The following is a 9,649-nucleotide window of genomic DNA, read 5'->3' on the forward strand; positions in this document are numbered from 1 at the left end:
AAAACCTGGATTTCAATCTTGAGCTGGTGTGCATTTTTGCCAAAACAAATGTTAAATCAGTCAAGTAATCTGATGTGTCAGTTCCTGTTTCGTGTACAGAGGTCTCCCTAAACTAAGCAAGTGAGAAATTCAGTGGCACACAGTTTCCAAAACAAAAATTAGAAATAAATGAAGGCATAATTTGTAACTACTCAAATAGTTTGTACAGTGGAAAAAGAGTTTTAGCATTCTATGCCAGTTTCTAAGTTTGGTTTCCTCATCTGTAAAAAGGAGTATAATACCATTTATCTCATAGGATTTTTGTGAGGATTAAGTAAAATAATCCATATGAAAGCATCTAGCACACTAAATAAACAATGTTTGTCCTTTAATACTGTAAAAATGAAAAATGGCTACACTCTGAGGTTTCTGTCTTATACTGAGTATTAGCTTCTGAGAAATAGGATGCCATTTTTAAGTAGTTTGCTGTAGACATAGAATTTCCCATCTTCAGAGTTTAAAACACTCTCACTGAATACAGGCATACCATGTTTAATTGTGCTTTACTTTACTGCATTTCACAGATAATGCATTTTTTACATTAAAGGTTTGTGACAACTGTGCACCAAACAAGTCTGTCGGTGCCATTTTTCCAACAGCATTTTCTCACTTCATGTCTCTGTGTCACATTTTGGTAATTCTTTTCTTTTTTATTATATTTGTTATGGTTGTATTTAAGAATTGCATTTCATAAGGCTATAGATGCCATAGATGGTGATTCCTCTGATGGATCTGTAAATTGAAAACCTGGAAAGGATTCACCATGCTAGATGCCATTAAAAACATTTGTGATTCACAAGAAGAGGTTAAACTATCAATGTTAACAGGAGCTTGGAAGAACCTTCACGGATAGCTTTTAGGGGTTCAAGACTTCAGTGGAGGAAGTAACTGCAGATGTGGTAGGAAGAGCACCACATTGTTGTCTTCTTTTAAGAAATTGCCACAGCCACCTGTATCAGTCAGCAGCCATCAACATCGAGGCAGCCCCTTGACCAGTAAAAAGATTACAACTCACTGAAGGCTCAGATAATGGTTAGCATTTTTTTTAGCAATAAAGTATTTTTATTTTTTGTTTTTTCCCCCCTCTTTAAACAATATCTGCTTAATTAAATTAGTAAGTCTGACATCCAGAAATATAACACTTCAAAGTTCCATGAAAGTTCTCAGTCGAACAATAAATTATTTTTCTATTACTTTTTTTTTTAGCTGAGCCATCCTGCCTCCTGTTGGCAGCTCAGCGGCAGCTCAGCTTGGGCCGGGCATTGAACCACTGTTGCTCAGAGCTCAAACTCTTGAGCGAGCTCTTAACCAACTGAGCCACTCGGCCAGCCCCAATAAAGTATTTTTAATTAAGGTATGTACATTGTTTTCTTAGACATAATGTTGTTGCATATTTAATAGACTACAGTATAGTGTAAGCATAACTATTATATGCACTGGGAAACCAAAAAATTTGTGTGACTCACTTTATTGTAATATCCGCTTTATTGTGGTGGTCTGGAACCAAACCCACAATATCTCCAAAGTATGCTTGTATCTCTGAATATCCTTTCTGAGTTGCATCAATACAATTGATTCCCATACATAACTTACCAGCAAATAACCTGACATTCTTACTTGGCCATAATGTTAGTATACCAGGATGTTTGGTTTTGAGTCTCAGGCATATTATCTGAGTAGAGAACTACTAGATACCCCAGTGTTAAAGCTGAAAAATCGGAAGCCAATGGAGAAAATTACTTGCAGAATTGGAAAAAATAAAGTGTGGGGGGAGTTGACTCCTGTTCCAAGGCTATAAAATCAATAGTCAGTTATGTGAAATGTGAGTCTAGCTGAGGTTCCTGCCTCATATCAGTCAATAACCTAATAAAAGTTCACACAAATAAGTTGTGCAAATTTTATCACCAGTTTATTTCCTGATGAGAGAGAAGTTGGCTGACATCTTACTGTCTAGAGATCAAAGATTTGTGTGTAAAGAGGTGTCCCTCAAAGAATCCTTTGTCTCATACACTACATTATGCTATCTACTATTACTTCCTTCCCTGTTGATTTATACTTATTTCCATTTGGGGTACATTAGTTATTATGGAAACCTGGAAGTCACTAGCTTATTGAAAGCCACAAAGGTAATGGAGTGTGTCAACTGATGGTCATTGGTGCCAATTCAATGCCAACAGGAACCCCCAATTTTGGGTACAGCGAAGGAAACTATTCAGTGCAAATAGCTCAATTGTGATACAGCTCAGCTATGAGAACAGCACAGGTATTAGAGAGCTCAATAGTGTTACAGTTCAATTATGATACTGAATGGCTGTGGAACAGCACAGCTATGAGGTGGCCCTTGGGCAAGACAGATCTGCTTCACTCCAGTCTGTTCAGCTAGGCTCTTCCATGCTCTGGTCCACTCTATCTGCTTCAGTGGGGCAAGATGTCTTTGGTGTTTCAACTCCAGCCAGGAAAACAGTCTTCAGAGAAAAGGGAAAGTGTGCTCCCAGAGCTAGAGGGGAGCTGAGATGTAGAGAGGAGTTCCTGTCACTGGTCCTTGACTGGTCCGTCATGCAAATAAGGACTCCAAATCCTCAGTTTTATTGGCCCAAAAAGCACTGTCCTGATTGGTCAGAGTGGTCCCTCTCTGATTGGTTGGTGAAGATGCTAATGGTGACATAGCTGCACAGCTCTGATTGGACAGGGAAAGCCTCAGTCCTATTAGTTGAAATACAATTCCAGCAACTCCTTTATTAGGGCTGGCTCAGATGGCAGGAACACAATACAGGCAGGCAGCTCAGTGCAGGCTTCTCCTTGAGGTGCAGTTTGCATGACAGGAGCCTGTTCAGAAATGGCTCCTAGGCTCTGCTTTTAAATTTGAGCCCAGATAACCAACAGGAGACCTTCTTGGTAGATATCTTTCTTGGGGTTGACAAGTGTTAATGGGTTGAATTATGTAATCCTCTACATTCATTTGTAGAAGTATTAACCCCCAGTACCTCAGAATATGACTTTATTTGGAAAGAGAATTTCCCATTGCATTCCTTTGCAGATGTAATTAGTTAAGTTAGTGTTGTCCCAGGGTTCTAAGAGAGCAGCTCCCAGGCTCTCAGCCTCAAGCAGAAAGGTGCTGGCTCCCACATGCAAGCACTCATGTAACTATTTGACCATCAGCTGTAACCAGTTGACCATTAGCTACTATTGTTTTGTCTATAGCTACCATGGCTATGTTAGTATGCGCAAATGGTGCAGATCTTGTGGATCCTACTTCCTGTGTCTCGCCCAGCCACCATTGAGACTGTGGTGCAGGAAGACCCCTTGTTGGAGTATTGGCAGATGTTTGCTTCTTGTGTCTCAACCAGCCGCCATAGAGAATATAGTGGTATGAACCCCCTATCCGTGACTCCATTGTTGTTCCTTTCAGCCTCACAGTATCCTGCATTCTCCTGCCAGGAGCTGAGCCCCAACATTACCCCTGGCATTAAGACAGGTTAGTTAGTATAATATCAGGCAGTCAGGAATTCCCTGGTAGACTGAGCAAAGATAAGAAAAAACTGGTTATTTCTTAAACTAGCCATTCCTTTCAAAATTATAGGGTAATTCCCACATACTGGAACAGAGACATCAATCATGCCCCAGAGCAACAAAGCCATTTTGGAGGACATTATGAAAAGCCTCCCCAAGGCTAAGCACGAGAACAAACCTGCTAAACCCCTTAATAGCAGGCTGAAATAATAGTATTTCAGAATTCCTCCTTCCAGGCAGAAAAAAAGTATAAAACTCAAGCCTTTTACGCTAGCTAGAAGCATCCCATTTTCTGGGTACCCACTCCTGCTCGGGAGCTGTAACCTTTCTCTTGCTTTAATAAAACTATCCTCTGCTACAGACTCTACCTCTCTGGTCCGTGTCTCCATTCTTCGGCTTCACGAGACTATGATCCCGGCACAAGAAATATCCTACATCAGCATTACAGTTAGGATGCGGTCATATGGGAGTAGTGTGGATCCCTAATCCAATACGACTGCTGCCCTTATAAGAAGGGGAAATTTGGACACAGGTATGCACACAGGGAGAATGCCATGTGAGGATGAAGGCAGAGATTGAGATAATACTTCTATCAGCCAAGGAACATCAAAGATTGCCAGCAAGCCAAAAGAAGCTAGGTCTAGAATAGATTCTCAGAAGGAACCAACCCTGCCAACACTTTGATCTTGGACTTCGAGCCTCAAGAACTGTAAGGAAATAAATTGTTGTTTAAGCCATCTAATCTATGGTTCCTTGTTACAGCTGCCCTAGCAGACTGATACAGAAGGTATTGTGATTCTTGGCACACAGTGTTTTCAAAAATAAATAGGGCCTAATTGTGACCACAGAACTGGGGCTGTCTTAGAACTCGTATACCCAGTGCTCCTGCTGTGGTTTGGAACCAACAGTCTTTTAAATGATAGGACTTTGGCACAGTTAAGCATTTTGGAAATCTCCTTAGACTACACAGCCTGTTGCATAGGTAGGAAACAGAGCAAAATGTAGGAAACAGACCATGGGAAGGAGTCCTGAGAAGAGAGATCGAGTCCCAATTTTGCCACTTGTCAGCTCTGTGATTCTCGTCAAGTGCCCTCACCTCTGAGCTTCAACTATATTATCTATGACTTAGAATAAGTATTGTAGCAGAGGCAATTAGTAACCAAAAAAGTATGTCCCTTCCTTAGTGAGCAGTTGTCAGTGAAAGCCTCCCCCTTCTCCACATCCAGAATAATGTTCTCACCAGCATAATGTGATGGAAATAATATGTGACTTCTGTCCAGTTTTTAAGAAATGAGTGGTAATTCTTTGATGCTTCCTCTTCCACTAGCTGGAAGCAGAGGATGCTTACCCTAGAGGCTGGCAGTACAAGATAGAAAGAGCCTAGTTCTTTTAATCAACCATATGAATGAAAGCCAGACAAAGAATAGGGACACCCACATTGAACTGTTATATGAGCAAGAAATATGCATTGTATTAAGCAACTGACTTTGGGGGTTTATTTGTTACAGCAACCAGTATTTACTAATAAACCTTATTTGTTTTAATAATACCTAAACTAATACTACCTTTCACGTTTCAAAGAAAAAAATATGTAAGTTACAGTATAAAGAGTCATCATTACTAGGGGCAGTCAAATTCATCAGGCAGATTAATTGAGCCCCAAGCAACCACACTGCTATGTTGGTCAATAGAGACAGTGTCCTCAAAGTGAGTGATAACAGCAGCTAATATTTAATGAGTGCTTTCTATACTAGGCACTATTTTATGTACTTTGCATGTGTTATATCATTTAATCCTCCAAAAAGGCCTGTAAATTCACTGTTGTTACTATATACCTATTTTACAAATGAGAGAGTAGTCACGGGCATGTAATGTACAGCATCATGATGATAGTAAACAATACTGTATTGCATATTTGAAAGTTGCTAAAAGAGTAGATCTTAAAAGGTCTTATCACAAGAAAAAGAATTTGTAACTGTGTGGTGGTGGATGGTAACAAGGCTTACTCTGGTAATCATTTTGCAATATATATAAATATTAAATCATTATGCTGTATATCTGAAACTAATATAATGTTATATGCCAATTACACCCAATTAAAAAAAAAGACCTCGGGGCCGGCCGAGTGGCGCGATGGTTAAGAACTCGCTTGGGATGCCAGAGGGCCCCGGTTCGGATCCCACATATGAGGGCCAGTGACACTGCCCTCTACAGCTAAGATGCTGAACAACAGCTCAACCTGGAGCTGGGCTGCCATGAGTCGCTGGCGACGGCGTAGGCTGCAGTCCCTGTGGCAGTGGGTTGCCATGGGCTACCGTGTGTAGCCAGCAGCCAGCGTGAGCGGCCAGCAGCCGCAGTGAGCGGCCGTCCAGAAGCCGGCGACTGATCTGCCTCGCCAGGGAAGAGCGCAATGATGGTGCCAACTTGGGCCAGTGAAGCGGTGTCCTCCACAACTAGACTGAAGAACAAAAACGACAGCAACTTGTCTGTTCCCCTTCCCCTAATTCCCCAGTACTGTTCCCATCCCCCCAATTACCCAATAAAAATCTTTAAAAAAAAAAAAAAAAAAAAAGACCTCAGGCCCTTGAAAACTTCTCCCAAGTATTTCTGGGAGTTCTTCGGGATGTGTCATATGTGTTTACCATCAGTGCTCACAGTTTAGGTACCCAATTCCATAATTAAAATCATTTTATCTTTGCTGGCTCTGAAATATGAAAAAAATGCAATGTTGAAATAAATGTTTAACGTATATTAAGAAAACGAGATTTTAATTGTAGACGTGGTTCTAATGATGATAGCCTAAAAACCTTGGGAGACCTGAAATATTAACAATGGCAAAAGCCAAAAATAGCCTAAGATCCAAGTTCTAGAGCATGTAGACCTGCTATTCCTCTAAGAACAGAATGTAAGATAATGGAAGTGCTGTGTTGAAACCTCCAGAATTCTCAAAGCAACTAGCTGCTGTAATGTAAGAGCCAAATAATCACAGAATTCACTGGGGTCTTCTTTATCTGTTTGCACAAAAGCCAGGGGAGACTGAAATCATTTCAAGATGGCCAGCTGGCAGAGCCAGCTTGGGAAAACCTTAACTCATGGAAAACTACACATAAAGACAATGCAATACCAGTCCAAGCTAAAGAGACTTACTATGGAATGTTCCTCTTTAACTAGAACAAATACTTACCAGGAAACATATTTGGGGAAGCACAATTCATCACCCTGACGCTTGCATAAGCAATCCTGACACTGCGAGATCAGGCTGGGTCATTGTCAGGAAGCTCAGCAGTCAACCTCTTCCTAGAAAGCCCTGAAGCTCTAGCAACAGTGTTGGCCTCTCAGCACTAACATTTCTTTGAAACTCATAACAGTATTTTTTTTTTTAATCCTCCAAGCCAGTGACTGTGGGCTGCAAACCAGATAATGAAGTGCAATGCAGGAAAATTCATTAATGGTTCACCCACTGAGCACAGAAGGTAGAGTCAGTTCAGGCCTCCCAAAATCAGCCCCTGCATTTCAAAAAGCTTTCCGTTCTCGCTCAGCATGAGTCAATAGAATTTACAGTTCCCTCACATTAACCACCCCCACCCCCACCACCCACCCCCCGCTGTCCCCGCCAAAAAAAAAGATCTAGCAAAACAGTATTTCCAATGCACAGACTCTGTTTTCCACATGCGTTCATTTATCATTTCTCCTTCTGAAGTACATGAAAAACGCCTCTCCCAATTGCTCCTGGATGTCGTAAATGCAGATTACAGGACGATGAAGATCCGGCATTAAGTCAAACTACTGTGTTTGTTACCTTTTAAAGGAAATTACTCCTCTTAATCACTTAACAGAACTTGGTATATGTACTTTAATTCATTTTTTTTCTCCAGCTATAATTTATGAGCGATAAAGTGAAGCTCATCTAAGGAACTAATTTTGTTTCTTTCCTGCAACAGATTGTAATTAATAGGTTCCCCCAACTTTTCCTATGAAGAGCCAATATCCTCTTGCTGGCCAGGTTATAGCACATAAACTGTAAGTGCCCAGCACTGCCCATTTTAGCTTCTGCCTGCAAAAGGCATACAACAATGAGTTTCTAGGATATCCAGCCAAAAGTGTCAGACATCTGGGTTTGGACTCCAGGTCACAATGAAAAGACCATTTGGCTGCTGTTTACTAAAAAATATTTCCTAGAATGTGTGGACAGAAAAGGGGCCATGTTATACCTGACAAGCTCAGGAGCCTGAAAATAACCACAAAGGATGGTGTGAACAAAAAATTCTTAACTTTTGAGGTGGGCCATGGCAGGAAGTCGTCTGGAGCTTCTTCATTAAATAAATCTGTGCCTTTTCAGTGGGCCTGTTCTTTGTCTTTCTGTACCTAAGATAACATCTTTAACTCTTTTTCCAGACCAGAGCTGAAAACTGCAAAATTCCTCATTATTATGCTTATCTCCTGATTACCATCTCTTTGTGCTGTAAAAAGCTAACTGTTAGCTATCTTGCACCCACCTGTGTGTGAGGAGTACCTGTGTCTCCAATGTACTTTTATCCAATGCCAAAGATTTCCCCACTTTGCTTTCTCTGACCCCCTTCATCTATCACCAACGGGTTTCAGGTAACCTTCCTCCTTTGGTTTTATGTATGAAATAAACTGCCAACTGCTGTTTTGTGGAGCATTTTGTGGAGCAATATATGAAGACAGTGATTCGTCATCAGACACAGATGAGGACAAGCTAATGGTTGGGAGTTTTGACAGTGATGAGGAATTGTATGAATTTTATGATGAATAAAACTTGAGTTCAATAACTTTATGTAATACATTTTTTCTTCAAATTTCTGGCCCCAAAATTAAGGTACGTCTTATACATGGGGAAATATATGAATTGTTGACATAAGAAATGTCCAAACCTGTAGAGAAGTTTAATTAGTTTATTCGAGCCAAACTGATGACAATTGCCAGGAAGCAAAATCTCAGTGGATTAAGAAATTGCTCTGGAGAATGGCAGTTTTGCAATTTATTTTATACATTAGAATCAAAGGAAGAGATGTAAGGAGGCTTGCATGAAATCCATTGGTGATAGATTAAAGGGGTGGGAGAAAGCAAAGCAGAGAGTTCTCTGGGATTAGACGAAGAGTAAAACAGAGAGACACATGTTTCTTTTACATTAGTGGGTACAGGGTAGTTAATAATGATCATTTACAGCACATAGAAGTGGTATTCAGGGAACATAACAATGAGGTGTTCTGTGGTCTCCTGCTCTGGTGTGGCAGGTTATGAGCTCAGAAATAAATGGATTACTCTGACATTCCAAAGGTATATTATCTTATATGCAAAAAAATAATAGACAGGCTCACTTAAGGTAAACATTGACCTTTGTTGAGGAAGCTACAGGCCTAGGATGTGACTACCCACCATTACTCGCTTTTAATTAGGAATTTTTATGTTCAGACCACCCTGTGTGGTTACTTTTGGTCTCTGAGTTTGTAGGGCCTGCCATGTGGGCCTCCCCTGAGTTTGTCAGATGTAGTGTGTGGCCCCCTTTTCATCCACAGAATCCAGCTTGTGAGAAAGCAGAACTTAGTCACCAACAGTTTTTCTGTGGGTAGCAAAATTTTTTTAAGGAAATAAAATCTAGTTGTAAACACATATTATAGCTAGCTATAAAATATATTATCTCTATATGGATTTTAAGGATAATGAGTTTAGCTTGAGATCCACATGTGCAAAATGGGTTTTAACTGGAGAAGTTAACTAGAGAAGGAAGACTGAAGGGTAAAGAATGAACTTTAGCCCCAAAGTTGATGCAGTGGTATTTCTCCTTTAAAACATTTCCCTTGTTATAGCTTTGATGCCAGATGAGGTTACAGGATCTAAGGGAATACTATGAACAACAAAATAAAAGGATAATCAGTTGGTTTATGAAAGCAAGAAATGCTAATATGTACTTTGAAAAACCTATTGTGTCCTGATACATTGCTGTATTTCTCTATACACAAAAATGACTTGGTACTTTTCAGTATGCCCTAAAGTTCAACTTTTGGAGAAAAAGAACTACACAAATGCTTCTGATGAGTCTTAAGTTTACTAACAATATACAATAATGGGGAAACAT

Source organism: Hipposideros armiger, unplaced genomic scaffold, assembly GCF_001890085.2.
Source record: "Hipposideros armiger isolate ML-2016 unplaced genomic scaffold, ASM189008v1 scaffold_1200, whole genome shotgun sequence".
NCBI classification, from domain to species: Eukaryota; Metazoa; Chordata; class Mammalia; order Chiroptera; family Hipposideridae; genus Hipposideros; species Hipposideros armiger.